The 20,670-nt window shown below is 46.9% G+C and overlaps 1 protein-coding gene across 3 annotated transcripts in view; it reads right to left on the bottom strand.

Moving 5' to 3' along the window:
* LOC122540243 (kazrin-like) overlaps window positions 1-20,346 on the bottom strand; it is a 317,978-nt gene extending 297,632 nt beyond the window's left edge. For 2 of the 3 annotated variants that reach the window (XM_043675657.1, XM_043675659.1), the window contains exon 1: window positions 5,942-5,986. The gene's annotated coding sequence lies outside the window, so the exon portion shown is untranslated. Of the gene's footprint in view, window positions 1-5,941; window positions 5,991-14,829; window positions 14,834-20,341 lie in introns of those variants that run through there. The other variant, XM_043675660.1, reaches the window with a different exon arrangement.
* Window positions 20,347-20,670: the final 324 nt, after the last annotated feature.

Below are 20,670 nucleotides of genomic sequence, written 5' to 3'. Positions count from 1 at the left end.
TGTATGCACGTGTTTGTGTGTGCCTGTGTCCATGTGTGTGCATGTGTCCGTGTGTGCGTGTTGGTGTTCTTGTCCATGTGTGTGCGTGTGCGTGTATACGAGCGCGTGCCATGAGGAAAACAGAGCTGGGAATTTCTGTCAGTATTAAGATGGTCCCATCACTGTACAGAGTGGCACTAACTGGTCAGCAATGGAGGGCCGCCTCACTCCAACAGGCTCCTTCACTCGTTCAGCTCATTTGGTTGAGAATTGCTGCACTGAAGGGCCAGAGAGTTCCTGCTGATGGTGAGCTAGCTCACTGCTGCTCCCAGACCAAATCAATCAACATCAATTTCGTACGGCATCCATGGTCGAGGGAGGTCTTGTGGTAGCGTCCTGCCTTTGGCTCCAGACTCACATCCCACCTCAGACCTCTGTGGCTATGGAAGGGGCGTGACAAAGTGGATTGTCAGTTTGTAAATCCTTCCGATATGTCTGCGTCAGGCAGTACGTGCCGGAGTGTTTCCTGGTCAGATAGAACCACATGGGAACTGTTGGCACAACAGGCCCCACTCACAGGCTCTGCACCTGAACAAGCGTCATCATTGTTCTGAGACACCTAGCAGAGTCAGCCAGGAGAAACCTCTTGAATGGGAACCTCCAAATGAAGAAGATTCACAGTCAGTGGGGGCAGGGCTGCACAAACACAGGGCTCACTGTGAAAACAGGCTGCGATGAAAAGAATCTCACGTGGAGCCAGGCTGCAAAGGGGAAAGAGAGACAGAAAGCAGGAGAGCAATGCAGGTGAAGAAAATGAGATAGAGAGGAAAAGGAAGACACAGAAATAAATAACAAAATGTGAGGGAGGAAGAAAGACATGGGGGAAAGGAAAGAAGCTAACAGGCACGAGAAGAGGTGCAGGCAGAAGCACTAACTGCGCCTCAGGCTTCCTGCTTGAAGTCCAGTTGGTTATGAATAATATTGACAAGAGGCTGGGGCAAGACTTTCATCCTGTTGTATTGACAGCAGGTGTAAGAGGCAGGCTCCTGAAAAACAGAAGGGTTTCGACATGCACTGGCTAGAAAATGGATGACAATCGGGGTGATTGAAGAAATTGATTTTCACAACCCACACACACACGCAGGCAGCGATATGCAAACAGCAGCTCTGAGAGAACAACACATCAATTATGCGAATTAAAGGGCACCAAGCATATCGCACACTGACACTGATACATCATGCTTCTCAAACTGGGAAACCCACAATGTTTTCACAAACAAGCACCCAGCCCCTTGCAGTGGCAGCCTCACGCTCTGCTACTGCTGCAAGTCCCAATCAGAATGAAAGCGGTCTCACAACACATTCCATTTATCTATCAATCATTCTTATGTGGGAGCTTCTCCCAAAATCAAAATCCGGAGTCAGGGGGTTGGGGGCTACTGGACAAGACAGAGCCTGATTAAACTTCAAGCAGACGGAGTCATTGAGTCCCAGAGCACGGAAACAGACCTTTTGGTCTAACTCATCCAAGCTGACCAGCTTTTCCAATCCAGTCCCATTTGCCTGTGTTTGGCCTATATCCCTCAAACCTTTCCTATTCATGCACCTATCCAAATGTCTTTTAAATGTTGTAACTGCACCTGCATTGACCACTTCCTCTGGCAGCTCATTCCACACATGAGTCGAGAGTGTGTTGCCGGAAAATCACAGCAGGTGAGGCAGCATCCGAGGAGCAGCAGAATCGACGTTTCAGGCATCAGGATGAAGGGCTTATGCTCAAAATGTCGATTCCCTGCTCCTCTGATGCTGCATGACCTGCTGTGCTTTTCCAGCAACACATTTTAAGCTCTGATCTCCAGCATCTGCAGCCCTCACTTTCCCCTCTGATGCTGCCTGACCTGCTGTGCTTTTCCAGCACCACACTCTCGACTCTGATCTCCAGCATCTGCAGTCCTCACTGTCTCCATTCCACACAGGAACCACCCTCTGCGTGAAAAAGCTGCTCCTTGGGTCCCTTTTAAATCGTTCCCCTCTCAACTTAAACCCATGACCTCTAGTTTTGAACTCCCCAGCCCTGGGTTTGTGCACAGCCAGGGGGGAAGGGAATAGCATTACTGGATGGAATAGACCTGCATTTGTATCGCGCCTGCTGTAACCAGAGAACATGCCAAAATGTTTTGTGCCCGATGGTAGTGTGAATGGAGCACTCGGTTTCCATTCCTGAGCGAGCATTTCTGTCAGGGAAGTGTGAGGCCAGGGCAGGAATCAGCTCGGATATTTCCCCACCATTGCAAAACCCATTGGTGTTTTCCCTCTTGGAGTGAAAACTGTCAGATTGCTGGAGCCCGTGCCTGGGTAAAATATCAGAGGGAGGAAATGAAGTGATTTCCTTCTCCCAACAGGGGAGGGGGCTTGTGACAGCATTCTGGGATCCAATTCTCACAAACGAGGGAGCTGCACTCTGGAGCGGGATCACATTTTGGGCCCCTCAAGGCAGGAGTAATAGACACCAGAGATAATGGGTGGGGAAGAAAACGATGGAAGATGCTTCCAATAACGTGGTTTCTCCAGTGAGAGCCCAGCCACACAGACAAAGACTCCCCAGTGATGTTAGGTCCATGGCTCTGAGCTGAGGCTGCACAGAGCACCAACGGCCCTGCTGTACGGAGGGGACCAGCCAAGGCTCAGCGCGTGACCCTCACTCTCACCGACAGAATGTAACGAACCGGAGCATACCCACGCAGACATGAGGAGAACATGCCAGACATAGAGAACAAACTATCTCCATAGAGAGAGACAGTCATAGACATGTGCAGCACAGAAACAGACCCTTCAGTCCAACTCGTCCATGCTGACCATATATCCCAACCTAATCTCGTCCCATTTGCCAGCACTTGGCCCACATCCCTCTAAACCCTCACTATTCCTATACCCATCCAGATGCCTTTTAAATGCTATAATTGTACCAGCCTCCACCACTTCCTCTGGCAACTCATTCCAGACATGTACCACCGTCTGAGTGAAAAAGTTGCCCCTTAGGTCCCTTTTATATCTTTCCCCTCTCACCCTAAACCTACGCCCTCTCGTTCTGGACTCCCCCACCCCAGGGAAAAGACTTTGCCTATTTATCCTATCCATACCCCTCATAATTTTGCAAACCTCTATAAGTTCACCCCTCAGCCTCCAACACTCCAGGGAAAACAGCCCCAGCCTATTCAACCACTCCCTATAGCTCAAACCGTCCAACCCTCCTTGTAAATCTTTGATGAACGCTTTCAAGTTTCACAACATCTTTCCGTTAGGCGCAGAGGCTGGGATCGAACCTGGGGTCCTGGCGCTGTGAGGCAGTAGTGCTAACCACTGAGCCACCGTGCCACCCTGTATTGACAGAGGAACCATCTCCCTGCCCGGAATTGCTCAGTGCTGCCATTACTGGCGCAGTTGTCCACTGAATCACGAGAGATACAGAATGAGCTGCACTGTTAGATCACGGCAGTGGTCTGCAGGAAAAGAAGAACTTGTCTACGTCCCGTTGCGTCAACATCAGTCAGCCTCACAGCGTCTGCATTGTGGCCCTTGCTCAATGAAAATCTATCGACCTGACTTTGAGAATGCTTTTGATTGGAGCAGTTTATGGAATAGCGCTCAGCAGGTACACATACTGATTCCCTGTCTCTTTAGTTTAATGTTCACGGTTGCCATGGAGATGTTAGATTGTTTAAGCTCTGCTGCCAATTTTGCCCCGAGCAGCTCTGCAAATTAGCAGGAGTGAATACTTTAATGTTAACTTTCCCAGTGTACAGGGAGGACGTGGGAGAGAGGAGAGGAGCCGGGAGGCAGAGACACCGCTTAGAAACGCCGGCCACATCAGGATGCTCCACTTCAGGGCACCAGATGTCGGTCAGGGCTTTTAAACCCTTCCCTGACCGGCCGGCTCCTTCCCTGACCGGCTGGCTCCTTCCCTGGTCAGCTCTATCCCTGTCCGGCCAGGTCCTTCCCTGACTGGCCAGGTCCTTCCGTGGTCCGCTCCTTCCCTGTCCGGCCGGCTCCTTCCCTGGTCCGCTCCTTCCCTGTCCAGCCGGCTCCTTCCCTGTCCGGACAGATCCTTCCCTGACTGGCCAGGTCCTTCCCTGGCCGGCTTCCTCCCTGTCCAGCTCTATCCCTGTCCGGCAATGTCCTTCCCTGGCCGGCTCCTTCCCTGTCCGACCGGCTCCTTCCCTGGCCGGCTCCATCCCTGTCCGGCTCCTTCCCTGTCCGGCCCCGGCTCCTTCCCTGGGTTGGATATCACAGCAGTTGTACAGACTGTGTCACCGGGACTCCCAGGCCAAAAAAGGAGCAATACCGAAATGGAAAGACGCAGGATGGGATTCAGGTTTCCACTGAGGACTTTGGCTGAGGCCACCCCTCAGGAAGTGCTCCGATCTGGTGAGCCTGGAAACCCCGACAGTACGATAGTGGGGAATGAGGTGGGTTATTTCCTCATCGCTTTCGAAAGCCCTCCATCAGATGACCCTCAAACTCACTCTCACGGCCAGGGGAGTGGGGTCTAACAGCAGGCCTTATCCCCTTTAGCAAAACTCAGAGCTCCACTTCATTCTCCCCCACCCCCATCCCAGAAGCAGCAGAAAATGAGGAGAATCCTTCAGGGAACCTCCAAGACCTGAAAGAAGCTGAAATGCTCATGGACAACTGCAGGGGATAGGCTGACATTAGCCCCAGCCATTTTGGATGCCGTTTTCATTTGCGTTTAGACATTTTCCATTTCTGAGGAATATCTGAGGGCAGCTACACACCACAACAGGGAAACAACAGCCTGGTTAATCTGAGGTGACATCAGGCCCTCAGTGCAAATGACACACGGGTCAGGTACCGAGGAAGAAGCAAAAAGAGAGAGAGAGAGCGCGTGAGTGTGAGTGTGAGTGAGAGTGAGAGAGGGAGAGAAAAAGAGAGTGTAAAAGTGGGAGATTGAGTATGAGAGAGAGATAGAAAGATAGAAAGAGAGAATGAGGGAGTGGGAGAGGGAGAAAGAGAAAATGAAAATGAGGGAAGGGGGGAGTGAGTGAGGGTGAGTGAGTGAGAAGAGAGAAAGAAAATGTATGAAGCTCAGCAAACATCAGTCCAGCTTTTGTTGCAGCATCCTCCAGCCCTCTGGACACAACATTGAGTTCAACACCTTTAGACAATTCCTTTAGACAATTCCTCCTCCCTATACCAAACCTTGCTGTGTATTTTTCTTGTTTTGCTGGGTCAGGCCTGACAGGTTTCTTACTTCACATTGCGTTCAGATGGCCTTCCTGTCTTGATAAGATACAAACATGTTTTTTTTCCTTAACTTTATCCATTAGCTATTTATTTTGCTGTTGCAAATGTGAAATATTTTGTTATTTGAATCCCTTGCCCTTTCACCCTGTCACAGAGACAGAGCCCCCTCCACTGCCTCAAAAAACGGCCATATTTCTGTCATCTTGCAGTTCTGACAAAATGTCACTCATGGTGGTTCTCTTCACAGATGCTGCCTAACCTGCTGGGTATTTCCAGCATTTTCTGCTTTTATAAAATACCATGCCCAACAGGGAGACTGTCGTTGCTGGTTTGGTTGTGAAGCTGGGCAGTGTGGAGCTGTGCACTTTGAAGGTGATGTCTACGGCCTTGGGAGGGTCACATGAGTACAATTCAGGCATTTCCACATTTCTGAAACCCGCTTATCCCCAGAGTTAGCACCTCGCCAACACTGGTCACTCCGAGCACCAGGACCCCTAACATAGTGCCATAACTCCCTCTCAGAACCAAATGGTCAAATCAGAGAGAACAAGACAAAACATCAAAACATCCCAGAGCAGCCACCCTGTCCAGAAACCAGACACAAACTCGATTCAACCAGCGTACTCAACGACACCCGCCCGCCACCCCCACCCCCACCCCCAACCCACATACTCACACACACCCTGAGCTCGCACTGTACCTGTCACATGATGCTGTAGCTCTTCAGGTCGAACGTCACAATCATCTGCAACAGAACAGACCCACCATTAATAATGTGTTGCAGAAAATAAAACACACAGACACATGTGAGGAGACATTGTTCAGAATGCCAAACATACTTTGCATAGCAAATCTATTACCTGATACAGCTGTACAGCACAGAGACAGACCAAGCAACCAGTTCAAGCCAGTGACAGACCAGGTTCAATTCCCAATCCATCCTTGGTTAGCTCATCGTGTCCCATGTGTTGGTTACAAAGCTTAATCCTTCAGGTATCGAGTGATGTAGGAAAACACTTTAAGGGTGAGATATATTCTGACAGTCCTTTTGGGGTATTGCTTTGTTCTGCGGTAGTCACATTTATTGCCCAGGTATCCCTCAAGCCCAGGAATATGTAAATTCTTCACCCGAGCTCTTTAGTGACCTGGGCACTTCCACCGTTGCCTTGACATCCTGCTTCGTGACCTTTCTGCGCACGAGGGGACCCTGGCTTTGTCGGCGCACTGAGCTCTAAGTTTATATGGAGCTCCACAGCAGTTACTGGCTGGCCCCTAATCACTCCCACCTCCAATTTATATCATCTTCCTGAAACCAGCTCCCTTTCCCTGATCACTGAGTGGATGTACAATACCCTTAGCAGCTGGGAGATGAATTTGCTCACACGATGGGCTGACTGAGGCAGTAAGTTGAGGGCTTGGTGTGACTCTCCTGCCCCTCTCCAACAAGGAACAGAAAGCCAGTGAAACAGCGGAGATTAGCAAAGTGAGGATTAAAAGGGGAGGCTCATTAATAGACAAATCAAGAGCTAGCGCTGGTTGAAACTAACAGGCCAAAGCCAGAGTGTTCTATAGTCACTGACTGCAGATGGAGGTCTTCATTGTAACCCATTTTAAACACTCCACACTATGGCTGTGTGAGCACGAGAGTGAGAAATATAACACACTGCTTCTCCAACTCCAGTCTAACCCACGCCCTTTGCTGCATCTCCCTCATATACCCCACAAACCTTGCTGGAGCTCTGATTTACCCAGCACTCCACACATGCTGTTGGCAGGAATCACTTTTTGTCCTAAACGATTAAATAAACAGCATTCAATATCAAATCAGCGCTGAATGAGGTGGATCTGCCCATCAGAGCCGTACTGACCCGATGAAGGAGTTACAGACTCACTGTCATCACTTTTAGATTTCTCCATGTTTTGATTCAAATGCTTCTTATTGCTATATTTTATTGGCAGTATTTTCCTTCATAAAAGGAATCAGCATTCCCTGATTGCTTCTGATAAAATATTCCGAAACCCAACAAGCCCTTGTTTAAAAAAAGTATTCTTAATTTATACTTTTTGCGTAGATCTTACATTGAATATGTTTGTTGGTTTGGTGAGGCGGGGGATGAAACAGCAGGTAAAATCAGAGTCTCGTTTACCACAGGAGATCAAGGTAAAAAGCCAAAAATCAGAGAGAGACACTGGATATTTTACCCTCGTGAGGCGACAAGGCAAGTGAGCTTCAAGGGGAGGTACTGATGACCAAATTCAGCTTCTACATGACATGAAATTGTTTTTAACCAAAGTAGGGCTCTGTGGGGTAGGCCTTCAGCACCGCTAGATTATAAAAGTAGAGGAAAAACTACTGTCTCCTGTTTGCTGCCCTGCCACATCGATGGAAGAGCACATCAGGTGAGCTCGAGACTGTGATGCTCCCTGTTGTCCAATAGTCCAGCCTTCACTCATGGTTGAGGATGACCAAGACGCTTCACTGCCTTCAGGAGACCACGGAGAGAAACAGGAAGAGGTGAGCGCTCAAATACTGGAACAAAAAGTCAGACAAAGCACCCTGCTTGATGGACCTGAGCATCCCTGGTCTCTCACTGCCAGTCTCCCACATGCCCTGTGCTCTGTGGAACAGTTAGGTCCTCCTACATTACGAACTCAATTGTAGACAAAGTCGTCCATTTCCAAAATTGGTAAAAACAAGAATTTTACGGCTCAATTTTTTTACCCCAAATTAATAAGTATTTTCACTTAAATAGGAGTTTGCACTGATGTCCAACAACTTAGCTGTGAGGTATTTCTTTTGGTCTTGAGAGGATTCCAGAGTGGTCTCCCAGCCTAGAGAGTCTTAAGGTGGAGCCCAGTGCAGTTCGGAGTCAAGGTCCGGCACAGACTAGAGGCTAGGTGTCAGTGTGGCCTGTTATTCTGAACCTTTTCCTTTCTTTATTCTAATTCTTTTTTCCCTAATAATCTTTACTTAGGCATCTTTGTGCCTAAAATGGCACCAAGGTGGTGACTTGTAAACTTTTTACTGTACTCATTTGAGTACACCTGACAATAAAGCTAATTCCAATTTCTGTCAATGCATGATGAAGTCGTCTGTGGCTCTCTAAGCTGCCCCTCCACTAAAGGAACATGAAAATGAGACAAGATTGTTTCTTGAAACATGGCTATCATTTATGAAGGGATGACCTAACAGAAATCACAGACTCATCTAGTCTGTGCTGAGCTGCCACCAGACTACGTACTCCCTCAGGCTCAGTTTCAAATCTCTGGATAGGCCTCGTTGCTATGACAAAGTTCAGCGCAGAAAACCCTTCACCACCCCTTCAGGAAGAGAGCGCGGAGAGAATAAAAGCAGAGAGACGGTGGTCGATTACATCCAGTTATTACAAAATTAACTTAGAAGTAAAATCATAGCTGAACTACGTAAATCCCTGCACAGCCCGATGTGGTTCAAAAACTTGGGTTGCCTGTAAGAATAATGTAACCTTCTGGTGTATAGAAGTTCTGCCACTCCCAGCAGCACTACTGGGTCCTTATTTACTTTGCTGTTTTATTCTGACCTTAGACTACCCTCAACAGCAAAGTAAAAGCTTTACAGCAGTTTCCAAAATGTCAGAGCACCTCTGGCAGCATATCTGAACAAGACCATTAAAACATGAGAAAACAGAATGTCAACCACAGTGGGCTCCTTAGCCAGCACTGCCTTCCAGGGGTATTGGAGGTGGATGGCGTACACGTTACTGTCCACTCCTGCTTCCTCTAGGCCCGGATGAGGAACACGTGTGTAAGAACTAAATAAAGAAGCACCCTACCCATCACCTTCCATTCTCCACATAGCTACATCCTTTCATTAATATTTATCAACCATTTCTCCCCTCAATTGCTGCCAAAATAGTGTCCTGCAGCATAGAGACAGGCCCTTTGGCCCACCATGTCTATGCCAAACAACAATCACCAAGCTACACTAATCCCATTTACCTGCACTTGGTCCATACTATGCCCTGCAACATTAAATGCTCATTCCAATGCTTCATAAATGTCTCCACCACCCTCTCAGGCAACACGTTCCCTATTTCTAACATGCTCTGGGTGAAAAAAGAAGTTCTCTCAGATCTCCCCTAAAGCACTTATTCCTCACCTGAAGCTCTGGTCTTAGACATGTCTGCCATGGGGAAAAGATTCTCATGAAGTCCAAAAGATTATGAGGCTAGAGGATTTACAGCACTGTAAAAAGTAACCCACACAGTGTGGGCTATATATCAGTGAGGGAGGGGTATGTATGAACATGCCAACTCACTACACTGTATGAGTTACTGCTCATGAAGTTTACTGCCATCATTGTCTGCGAGTGTAGCAAACTACAGGGCAGTTACTCTAAGGTGTTAAAGGAAAACTACTTCCTGTCTCAACAGAAGACACCCTTCAAGATAACAAGATGTAGTTTACTGCATATTAGTGACTTGTTACAGATTACATTGGTACAATAGACATCACATAAGCTGGGCACTGTCCTTTATTCAATTGCACAACATTTAATGAGTTCTGGGCCACCTCAAACCATTTCCAGACAAGCCGAGCTCTCGGGGAAGTGGAGTTACCAAGACCATCCAGGCTGCAGCTGTGGTGCAGCCCAAACAATGACTCACATTAGCAACGAGTGTCCTCTGACAGAACCCACAAAGGAGGCTTTAAAAAGCTGATCTACCCACTGAAAAGGCTATCACTTGGCTTTGTGACGATGCACGCACTGAATAATAAAACGTATGATTCAACTCAAAGTTGGTCCATTCATTGCAGGTGTATTGTTTGTACATTTTTTTTTAAAATCACGTTTATAGGAATAAATCAAGAATGACATAGAATGGGGTGGCACGGTGGCTCAATGGTTAGCACTGCTGCCTGGGATCTAGGTTCAGTTACACCCTCAGATGACTGTCTGTGTTGAGTTTGCACATTCTCCCCATGTCAGCGAGGGTTTCCTCTGGATGCTCCGGTTTCCCCCAACAGTCCAAAGATGTGCAGGTTAGGTGAATTGGCCATGCTAAATTGCCCACAGTGTTAGGTGCATTAGTCAGGAGTAAATATAGGGTAGGGATGGTTACTCTTCGGGGGGGGTCAGTGTGGATTTGTTGGGTTGAAGGGCCTGTTTCCATACTGTAGGGAATCTAATCTAATAACTCCATCAGCAATGGCCTGCAGCTGCACAGAGACAGCAAACAACAGACAGACAGATGGAAATGTGCCTCAGGACTCCATACTCCCTCCCACTCCATTAATCAAACCAACACCTCTCCTTGACACAGGGGACACTGACACTGGACTTGATGATGTGGTTTCTCCAGACTATCTGCTCCATTAGATTTTAAATGGTGTGTCTGAGATGAAGTGAAGTTGACAGGCTCACTATCCACAGTGGGGGGGGGGGGTGGTCAGTCTGCCCGTACACACTGCTGCCCACAACATCTGACAGGCAGTAGGTGGGATCCAAAGAGATAGAACAATGGCTCCTCAGCATTAGCAGCATCCTTGGAGCTACCTTTAACCAAAACCTGAATCGAACGAGCCACGTAAACACTGTGGCTCCAAAAGCAGGTCAGAAGCTAGGAATCCTGCAATGAATACCTCACCTCCTGACTCTTCAAAGTTGATCCAACATCTACAAAAATTTGGAATGTTTTACCACAGATAGAGAGAGCCTTGATGTGACCACACACATGGAGTCTTGGTCCATCTAATAAAGGATAGACTTGCTACAGAGGGAGTGCAGCAGGGGTTTACTCAGTTGATACCGGGAATGACAGGAGAAATTGGGTCAATTCTGGGCCTGTATTTACTAGAATTTAAAAAGATGAGAGGAGTTCGGATTGAAATGAATAAAATTCTAATGGGGCTGGATAGGGAAAGAGATTGTGTTTTCTGTGGTTAGGGAGTTTACAACCAAGGGCCACAGTCTCAGGAATAGGAATGGAACATTAAGGCCTGAGATGAGGAAACAGTTCTTCACTCAAAGACGAGTGAACCTGTGGAACTTTATACCTCAAAATATCATCAAATATAGTCAACAAAGAAATACATACATTTTAAAGATTTTAAAGCCACCCAGGACCACGGGGAGAAAGTAGAAATATGGTATTGAGATGAATGATCAGCCATGATTGTACTGTACAGTGCACAGGCTCAAGGGGTTCAATGGCCTACCCTCTCAGTCCTAGTTTCTGTTTTCATGTTTCTATGTTGGGAGTGTGATGGAATACTCCCCATTTGCCTGGATGAGGGCAGCTCCAACCACAATCATAAATCTTCGCACCAACTAGGGCATCATGGCACCACATCCACAAACATTCACTCCAACCACCACTGACACTCAGTAGCAGCAGCGTAATTCATCTAGAAAACATTGCAGAAATGCATCAAGGTTCCTTTGACAGCACCTTCCAAATCTACAATCCCCATGTCACAAATCATTAGTCAGACCACATTTGGAGTATTGTGTTCAGTTCTGAGCACCTGATTCAAGAAAGAATGTTAAAGCTCTCAAGAAAGTATGAGGGAGATTTACTACAATGATACCAGGAATGAGGGATTTTAGATATTGGAAAGATTAGAGGTAAATAAATTGGGCTTATTCTCTTTGGAACAGAGAAGAATAAGAGGTGACCTAATCAAGGCGTTCAAAATTGTGAACAATTTTGACAGAGTTAAGGAGGATATTGGGTTTCCGTGAGGTGGTATGCCATTAACTAGGAGCTATAATTTCAAAATTACCAGCAAGAAAGCTAGGAGTGAGATGAGCAGAGACCTCTCTATTCAGAGAGCTACTAGGATTTGGAACGTGCTGCCGGGGAGTATGCTGGAGGAGGATTCCACAGGAGGTTCCAAAAGCAAGCTGGATGTAGATTTGAAAAGAATGAAGTTAGGGGGCAGTGGAGACGGGGCAGAAGAGAAGCACACCTGGGTAGCTCTTTAAGGAGTAGTACAGACACAGCAGGCTAAATGACCTTCTTCGGTGTGTAAAATTTTATAATTCTAATCTAGAAGAACAAGAGCAGCAGATACACGGGAACACCACCACCTTCAAGTTCCCCTCCAAGCCACACGGTATCCCGACTTGTAAGTTTTTCACTGTTCGTTCAGTGTGGCTGGGTCCAACCCCTGGACTGACCTCCTCCCTAAGGGCATTGTGGGTCCACATACATCACAGGGGCTGCAGTGGTTCAAGAAGACAGCTCACCACCAACTTCTCAAGGACAACTAGGCCCAGGCAGCGATACCGCCATCCCATGAATGAATAAAGTAAACAAAACTCTGCTGGTCACCATTCAGTGGTCGAGGTGCATGGAGATTCATCTGGGGGAACCAAATTCAGTGGCCTCCAGCAGACAGACAGAAAATAGTAGTGCAGCGTTCAAGAGGTTTAAAAAAAAACCATGGGTTTAACCAGTTCCATTTTGCTGCAGTTTGCAAACCATGTGGCCCATTTCTATGGAAACCACCCAACATGTGAATCTCAGCCTGTCACAGCTGAGCAGTCCAATGATGGGAAAATGGGAAATGCTGATATGCATGAGGTTCAAAACACCAAAGGCACGTTCCAGTAGTGTCAATGCAGAAAGAACAGAGCTATTAGAACTGCCATTTACTGGGGCTCAGCTAGGAGCACTGGAAAGCTGAAGGGTCAACTGAACACAAAAGGATTGTTTTTGGTCTGTCACCCATCATTACTAACCTGTGATGTTTAGCTTACATTTTATCACTGACCAGTACAAGTTAGCAAATGTAAGATACAAAACAAAAACATGCCTTGAAGCAAGACGAGTTCTGTTTGGGGTGGAGGGGGGGGAAACGAATTGGACAAGATTGAGACAAACAAAACAGAAACACTCAAAATTTCTCTACGATGTACGTGGCCAACCATCTAAGAGAGATGGTGCCAGTCAGGAGACACTCACTTGTGCTGGTTGGCTCAATGCCAGTTCTGAGATTTGAACACAGAATGAAGGCTGATTCCAGTGCAGTACTGTGGCAGTGTTGCACTGTCAGAGGTGCCAACTTTATAACTAAACAACAAATAGCCTGATGGCGCTATGTCAAAGAAGGACAGGGAAGCGTCCTTGCTGACACGGCCAAGACTTACCCCTTGGCTAACATCGCCAAAACCGGGTCACTAACACATCACAGTTTCTGCGATCTCACAGCACTCAAAATGGCTGCTGCATTTCATATTTGATGATATATCATCCAACATCTGCTGTTAGATCCTCTGAGATTCCCTGAGGTCACCCAGAAATACAAGGCTTTCACAAAAAGGGTTAAACTTTAGATGCAAGCCATTATATTCCTTCAAAAAAAGAGAAAGATTTAGGGGAAAACAATTTTCAGTACTGCTTTAGCCAAGGGATTATAGACTGAAAAGTGAGAAGCAAGGAATTCTGTCTCCGAGTTATTTAACAAATGTCTCCCCCAACTCGCAGCAATCCGACCCAAGCCAGTTTCCCTCAGTAAGGGTAGCAGCCTGCCCTGTACAGTGAGCTCGCCATCAGTCAGGCACTGAACTAGCAAGCTGTCTTTCAGAGAGCTGCTCGGCTCCACTTTAGCAATTACCAGTCCCCCGTTGAGTTTTCCCATCTACTCAATAATGCATATGTCCTTGAATGGTACATTTTGTCAGTAATAGCCAGAAATTAGTCAAACATAGTTGGGAGAAAAGAAAATCATTCTCACTGTCATTTTCTCCTTCCAGCTATTAAACAGCCTGTGAGTAATGCAGCAGAGTTACAATGAGGCAGGTACATGCCCCTACTTCTGTTCTGTGTGGCCACAGGCATACATGTCAATTAAAATGTTTAATAAGGATATTACAGAATTCCTACAGTGTGGAAGCAGGCCATTCAGCCCATACCAACTCTCCAAAGAACAGCCCACCCTGAACAAACCCCTACTCTGTCCCTGTAACCCTGTATTTCCCATGACCAATCCAATTAATCTGGACATCCCTGGACACTACGGGCAATTTAGCATGGCCAATCCACCCAACCGGCACATCTTTGGACTATGGGAGGAAACCAGAGCACCCGGAGGAAAACCATGTAGACATGGGGAGAATGTGCAAACTCCACACAGATAGCTGGATTCGAACCCGGGTCCCTGGTCCTGTGAGACAGCAGTGCTAAACACTGAGCCACTGTGCCCACCCCATACCTCCCTGGAATTCCCTGACTCACCAATTTCTAGCAAGCTGTGTGTTTAAATTGAGGAACAACAACACTGAGGGGAAAATAGAACATGTCTCTTTCAGCATCGATCAGGTCAATGAGAGTGCAGCTCAAGTTAACAGTAAGACTCCCTCCGCACTGCACTGCCCCATTAAAAACTCCCAGCTCAGGCATATCAAAGGCTGGGGATCTAGAAATCGTGCCAACACCCTCCTTCAGAACCTCAGCTAGAATACCAAGGGGTTGGAGCAAGTTCTGTGGAAAGCCTTTCTGATGTGGCTCCCTCTCCAGTACCTCTTTCAGGTCAAAGGGAGGAGCTAAGTCCCTTTCATGGCTGTGGGATCCCTTGTTGAGCCAAATAAGAGGAAAATGGGATGCGGCTGGGTCAAGCACTAACTTTGACCTAGATCCCCTACATGCTCGAGGGAAGCATTACCGCAAATGACCAGAGTCAAAACCGAGTGAGACCAGGAAGGGTGGACTATCAGTGCAGTAAAGCCCTGCCCTCCAAGATGGTACAACATACAGCCAGACACAGTTCCTTTTGAGGACCCAACCTTTCAGCCTTTCCATCAGGTTTTGCATTTGTAAAAGTACACCAAAGGATTAGTGCCCTGACAAAATAATTGCACTGGTCTCAGACAAACACAAGGCTGGCTGGACTGTTTCTTACTCAATGTTTTAAGAGCAGGAAAAGGACAATTGGCCAAACAATTTATGACTGACCTGAACACCATCTTGCTTTTGTTTAAAGCATCCCCTTCCCCTCCCTGTCAGTGTCTTCACAGCCTCTCAACCAGAGACAAACAACTATTTAGCTCATTCTCACTCGCTGATCGAGGAAGTGACCACGATGGCTCAGTGGTTAGCACTGCTGCCTCACAGTGCCAGGGAACCTGGGTTCAATTCCCGCCTCGGGCAACTGTGTGTGTGGTGTTTGCACATTCTCCCTGTGTCTGCGTGGGTTTCCTCCGGGTGCTCTGGTTTCCTCCCACAGTCACAAAGATGTGCAGGTCAGGTGAACTAGCTAAATTGTCTGTAGTGTTAGGTGCATTAGTCAGGGGTGAATGTAGGGGAATGGGTCTGGATGGGTTGCTCTTCGGAGGGTCGGTGTGGACTTGTTGGGCCGAAGGGCCTGTTTCCACATTGTAGGGAATCTAATCTAATCTATGATTTTTAAGAGGGGTATTGGCAGAGTTGGAGATACAGAGGGTCATCAATTGCCATCTCAATGTCACTGACATCACTCTGCCCCAGAACTACACTCTCTCTCGCTCTGCAAAAGATGTAACCTCAACATGTTCCCCCAGTAGTATGTCTGAAGGTACTGCTCCAGGTTCATCCATGCCTGGTGTTACTTTTACAAGAAAGAACCCAGGATTCTTTGCCTCCCTACATGCAGTTTTGCATTTTAAACATTTCGTGGTAGCATGCCGAAGAATCTTGAACATTTCATGCTGGCTTGCCAGAATGATCCAAGCGAGAGTGCAGTGATTTTGGATAATGCTGATTGCAGTTTCAGTGCTCAAACATATTTCGGAGCTCAGGATACGTGAGGTCTCTCTGTTGGGAAAAATATTGTTTTCTTCATCATCATCATCCAGACATTCTCCCTCAAAAGGTATGTTTTATTTAATTCAGCAACATCTTAGAGGTGTACCACGCAGTTCCAATTGTTGGTCAACATAATTTTCTCCTACTTTGTGGAAGCCCACTTCCTTTGCTTGTTGCATGATTTCACCACGTATACATGATGCATCACTGAACCCCTCAAAGGAGTGGCCTGCATTAGGATGGGCTTTCTTCCACAAACCATTCATCCCAGAAAGAATCAATTAACGAAGTCACGTCCAAAAATGTTGGAATTTCTCCAGAATTCCTGGACTGTAGGTTTGTCATTGCCTTCAGTCTCATGTATCAGATTGTGGAATGTTTTCCTCAAACAACAGGCTTCAAGCGTGCAATGACACCAGTGTCCGTTGGCTGCACAAAGCCACGTGACTCTTGGTGCTATAGAAAGCACTCTGATCATTGGATATAATGGTTCCAGATCCAGGTCATGGGGCACAGATAGATCTTGAGATTAGGATTATTTCCCTCAGGGTACTTTTTGGCTTCTGGTAGAAAATAATCCACTAATTCCTGATGGAAAGTCTGCTTTGCCATACAGGCCCTGCACTGAAAAGTTCATTTTCCAAGAAGCTGGAATTTTACAATGTTTCTCATTGTCCTGCCTATACACAAGTAATGGCTTACGTTTTATATCGCCATTGGAGTAGGCTTCCTACAAAAAAGAATCCTTTGAGGCCTTGAAGCCTTCTTGCTTCCAGAAACACGTGTCCTAGAGGCACACGTTTCAAATGGAAGCCAGTTTCATCAACATTAAACACCTGGCTAGGATCAAACCCACCTTCCTCTGTGATCCCCTTAAGTTTTTCCAGAAATGCTTCTGCAGATCCACGTCAGACTGGCTGACTCCCCCTGCATTTTAAATGTTATGAAAACTGTATAGTGTCTGAAACCTGTAAAATAGTCTGAGGGCAGCTTTGAATGGTTACTCTTTCACTGCATCATCCTCTCCCATCTCCTTTCTCAGGAGCGCAGAGCCTTCTCCAGAAAGAGGAATAAGCTGGTCGGCGTGTTATTGTTATGGAGATCCTCGATTCATAGCGCCAGTGATCATTCCACCTTATTCCCCCATGATAACATTTGCTTATTGTGCTATCCTAACCTCTAAATGCTTTAAAACACACTTTGCTTTCTATTCGATTCCATCAGTGTTCTTTACAATCATGCGTTGCGGGACATTACAAACAATGTCCAATAATGACCACATGCTTATCTTTTAGATTACATTTATCACTTCTAATTTAATATTTAGCTTAATACTGCAGTGCTTTCTCTTAGCACTACATTTGTTACGCATTGGTGGAGGATTGCAATAATCAATGATGACAAGCACTCAATAATGAACAACATGAAGAGAACACAATGTGACTCAGAACTGTCGGACAGGATGCTGGGAGCAGACATGAAAATGGCAGCACAATGGCAAATTGCGAGCTGAAAACAAGGCAATGACGTAAGTGTGGAGAGGCTTTCTGTTCGGTTCCTCAAAACATTAGCAATGTGAGTGCAAAACTCACAATGTTGAGTATTGGTTGGATTCTTCAATATCACATTACTCAGGTCGCAGTTTTTTATGTTACAGGAGGTGATATAAACAAAGCCAGGACACACTGCTGGAGGTGAAACCCACAACAACACCAGCAGCAGCAGAGGGTCACGTGGGTAAATATTTGGTTGCGTGGAGGATAGAGTCAGCCATCAGGAGATGGGAAGAAAGTGAGGGGAAAATTATAGTAATAGGGAAAACTTTACAACAGCTCATTCAGACAGGATGTGATGATACCAGTGAGAGATACATCAGTCAGCACCATATCTTTTAATCCAGAACCAAACCAGGTAGTTAATCCTCTCAGAGCTTCAACCAACTCTGATTGAAGTTGGAGTAATGGACCAGGATCATAACTAAACACACTGAGACAGATAAACAGTGCTTAAAACTCATTACAGGCTGTTTTGCTTTCTCTGACAAATGATCTTTGAATAAAAGACTGTTGTTACAATTTTCACCAATTTGTGGTAAGTGTTTTCCATGGTTCAACACGACCAGTCACTCCCTGTAAATGGACCATTTGCCCTGTCTGATCTGGAGACTTTCCTTCACGTCTCGAATCCAGTGAAAACAATCAGGGCACCCAGAGCACATTACAAAGACCCTTTGTTTTGTCGCCATGTGTGTTCCCCTGTCTTTATAAAAGACAGACCCAGAAGCATTCTAGCGAGGTGAGACATGATTAGAGACCAGTAAAGCAGTTTAGTTTATATGAAGGAATGAATGCACTGAATTGATTATTCTAAAGAGATCCCATTCTATTTCTTACTGCTTTTTCCTTTAAAACACACACAAAAAAACAAAATGCCTGTAAAAACCCTGCTCTCAGGCTCCCCACCCCCTAACTTCATGCTGTACGTGGTCACATTGAAGACTGGAGTATTTAACCGATTCATACACGTGACAGAGAGAGAGAGAGAGAGACAGACAGAGAAACAGAGAGAGGCAGAGAGAAAAAGGGGGGAAGAGTGGGAGGAGGGGAAGGGGGAGAGAGAGGGGGGGAATAGGGTGGAGAGAGAGGTGGAGGTAGAGGGTGACAGAGAGGGAGAGAAGTGTAAGAGAAGGGGACGGGGGGGGGGGGGGGGGGAGAGGGAGAGAAGAGAGAGGAGGGAGAAAGAGAGACAGACAGACAGACAGAGAGAGACAGAGAGAGAGATCCATGTCTTCTGGAGTGTTCTATCCAGTTGTCCGTGAGATGTTAATGTCCGAAATGTGAGGAGGACTAACCCTTCCCTTTTAACTGATACATTTATATTTTCGAGCTGCATCCATCAGGTAATCACAACAGGTTTAGTGTCACTGATGCAGGCAGAGAGCACAGAAGCAACCAGCAATGCTTTAAGTTCAGATTCACTGCTTCGTTTTCTGCCCCTTCCATTTATTTCCTGAGTAAGGAGGGACACATGCACAGGGCATTGCCCAGAGGGGCTGGCGTTTGTGGCTGCAGTCCCTGAGGTGGGGGTGGAGGGGGGTGATGTCTGCTCAGGTGGAGCCTGCAGCCAATGAGGCCCCTTCCCCCTCTCTAATGCTCAGTGTTCCCCTGGAAGGAGGGGAGGGGAGGGGGCTGCTCAGCGAGGGTAAAGCAGCACCAGATGTGGTTAATTCCTGACTGAGAGCCTGTGGAATGGAGTACAGGCGTTCAAATACTTGACTCCGTGATCTCCCACAGGGAGCTCGCCGTGTAATGTGCAGAGAATTATCACATGCCATGTCTCAACTTGCCCGGCTCTCTACAAGGCCACAGTAATTAACTGTGAATCAAATTTACACAAACATTAATGCGACTTGAAGTAAGGGGACTGTGGGCAACAAAGCAGAACAAAGCCACGCAATTTTGAAACGGAACCGAACCTTATTTGGCTTCCCTTGCCAGGAGATGGAGAGGTAGGGACGAGGAGCTGGTGAGACATGCACAGAATTCCGATTCATTCCAACAAGGGCTTTACTCAGCTCTGTGCAATGGAGACAATTTCTGCTTGGCATGGCAGGTGCCACAATGGGTCCGCCTGCCAGTGAAGGATTTGATCCAACTCCTTCAGCACAACATGTAGCTTCCTGAGCTAAAGTTCAAATACGGAGGCTGCATTGAATTGGGCTGGAATGAGAGGGAAGTGAAGGGCGGAGAAAGGAGGAGGAACAGAATGCAGGAATAGAGAGAGAAGAACAATTTACTTCCTCAATGGCCCGACTGGTAAATCTAACCCCAGAGTGTGGAACTGAGCCTGAATGATATGATTAGATTAGATTCCCTACAGTGTGGAAACCAGCCCTTCAGCCCAACAAGTCCACACCGACCCTCCGAAGAGAAACCCACCCAAACGCATTCCCCGATATTTACCCCTGACTAACGCACCTAACACTACGGGCAATTTAGCACGACCGATTCACCTAACCCGCACATCTTTGGACTGTGGGAGGAAACTGGAGCACCCGGAGGAAACCCACGCAGACACATGGAGAAACTCCACACAGACAGGCGGGAATCGAACCCAGGACCCTAGTGCTGTGAGGCAGCAGTGCTAACCACTGAGCCAATGTGCCACCCATGCAGAGCCAGACTCAGGGATTTTAGTGCCCTTGGCTGAGGGTTGTAAAATCAAAATCAGGCAAAATGTCTGGCACATAGCACTGGTGTCAGTAACATCATCAGGGACTGTGTCTCCATAACTACAGCTGTGACTGGTGCTACAACTCTGTATGTGACTGTAACTTCTGTGCTGCACATGTATCTGCAACACTACTGGTCACCCTTCCTGTGAATGCAGTGGGGAATTTGACTGGCACTCTTCATCCATCACATCCTCCCTTTTTCCATTTCCCTCTGCCAAAGACAGCTTTTTCCCCTTTGGGGTTTCCTTCATACACGTCCCGAGGTTGACTTTCTCAATGTGTGAACAATGTTACTTCATTCCTCAGACAGCTACTGTCAAATGGAGCCCACCGTTTGAATCCTTGGACCCCAACTTTTCATTACCAGCACCATCAGAATCCACATTCCCGACACCCTGCCCCACGCATCACCTCCTCAAAGCTTCCAAG

This window comes from Chiloscyllium plagiosum, chromosome 34 (assembly GCF_004010195.1).
Source record: "Chiloscyllium plagiosum isolate BGI_BamShark_2017 chromosome 34, ASM401019v2, whole genome shotgun sequence".
NCBI classification, from domain to species: Eukaryota; Metazoa; Chordata; class Chondrichthyes; order Orectolobiformes; family Hemiscylliidae; genus Chiloscyllium; species Chiloscyllium plagiosum.
This window is presented reverse-complemented; position numbering and strand designations above follow the sequence as displayed.